This window comes from Tupaia chinensis, unplaced genomic scaffold (assembly GCF_000334495.1).
Source record: "Tupaia chinensis unplaced genomic scaffold, TupChi_1.0 Scaffold000059_1, whole genome shotgun sequence".
In the NCBI taxonomy this organism is placed as follows: domain Eukaryota; kingdom Metazoa; phylum Chordata; class Mammalia; order Scandentia; family Tupaiidae; genus Tupaia; species Tupaia belangeri.
In genome coordinates this window covers 22,980-24,699 of record NW_006159517.1, presented here as the reverse complement: position 1 = coordinate 24,699, position 1,720 = coordinate 22,980, and the positions used below count along the sequence as shown (strand labels likewise).

At 51.5% G+C, this 1,720-nt stretch overlaps 1 protein-coding gene across 1 annotated transcript in view; it reads right to left on the bottom strand.

Moving 5' to 3' along the window:
• Window positions 1-1,720, bottom strand: part of SPRYD3 (SPRY domain containing 3) — a 21,793-nt gene that overhangs the window by 14,826 nt on the left and 5,247 nt on the right. The gene's annotated exons all lie outside the window — the stretch shown is intronic.

The following is a 1,720-nucleotide window of genomic DNA, read 5'->3' as shown; positions in this document are numbered from 1 at the left end:
CTCACAGCCTCCCCTAGTCTGGCACGACTCTGATTGTTGGGTCAGAAATACAGTGAAGAGTGAGAAGGGACAGGAGAGAGGAGGCCAGGAGCCACGGGGATGGGAGAAACTGGTAAGTCACTCTTGTTTGAAAGATGGGATGGGGGACCAGCAGTTGGTGTAATGGCTGTCACTAGACTCCCATGTAGTCAAGTCCCAGACCCGGTGGCTTAAACTCACACCCCAGGCATGTGTGCATGTGTGCCCAAGATCCCGACAGGAGAACGGAAGAGAAGGGACTGCGGGGTGGCCATCCCCCCGGGGGGGGTGATTTCTCACTTTCTGTCTCTCTGTCTTTCTGACAAGCGCATGAGCCCTATAGCAAAAACTTCTCAAAAAGAAAAGAAAGATGGGATGGTTGGCAAGACTAGAAGGCATGTGTTTCACAAGAGGCACATGCTAGGCCCAGCTGCAGTCTCACAGGCTGCTGAGATACCATGCTCAACAGGCTGGGACCATATGGAAGGCCTAGGTTCAATTCCCAGGCCAACCTGAAAGGCCAGGCATGGCAGTGCACTTCTGTGGTCTCTGCTGGGAGACTGAGGCAGGAGGATCATGACAGTGATCCAAAAAAGGGCTCATGTGGGGAACAAGTGCTCGTGGGGTAGTGTTCCCACCTTGTCTCCCTCCTAACCAACGGAGAGAGTTTGAGAGAAAAGCCAAACTCAACCGCTTATGTCTCAGAAAGAAAAAATTCTTAAATGAGTGGCCTGAGGATGCTGGGGGAGGGTGGGGAGGAAGGAAGACTATTTATAAATGTCTACAGGATTCGGCATCAGTTAAAGATTGCCTGGGAGGAGCTGGGAGCAGAGTGGGGACAGGTCCAGGCAGGGAAAGGATGCCAGGAACAAACTCTTGAGGAGAGGTCAGGGATGAGAGCTGGAACAGTGCCCTGGCTCAGCTTCAAGTTCAACTCTGTAGCTGTCAAAATGATGGGAGAAAGGAAAAGAAAGGAAAGAGACAAGAGTCAAGCAGTGGGCATCTGAGGCTGCCTGGCTCACAGGACCCCAGTGCCAGTCAGGGGTGTGGCGTGTCAGAAGCAGCAGGAGTACCCACTTTCTGCCGTTTTCCCTTAGTCTGACTTACCTTGAACTCCACAAAGGGGAGGCCATACTGATCCCCTCCCACCCCCCACCGCTTCTATTTTGCTATCAAAGGCTGAGTTGAAAACAGCCTGGGTTGTGGTGAGAAGGCCAGAGGGTGGAGTAAAAGGCCAGGCAGGAGCAAGGGGGCAGCAGAGGGACAATTCCAAGTGGGAGGCCTGAGTAGAACCATGAGAGGTCAGGGCCAGACCCTTGACTCAACCTCCATTCACTCCCAATGCAACAGGAAGCATGGAGGGTAGACAGGAAGAATCTTCCTCCTCATGGGCCATACGCTTCCCAAGAAAGCTTAAAACACTGGGGAAAGACTAAAGCAGGTTTAAGGAGAAGATAAGGCAACCTCTGGGGCTCAAGATTTCCACTGAATATTCATCTGCCTTTGTTCTTTTTCTTTTTCTTTTCTTTTTAGGTTTTTGCCATAGGGTATGTGAACTCACAGGAGACAGAGAACGAGAAAGTGAGAAATTAATCCCCAGGGCGATGGCCACAAGACAATCTCCTCTCCTCTCAGGATTCTGGGCATGCACACACACACATGTCCAGTGTGATTTTCAAGCTGCTGGGTCTAGGACTTGAAC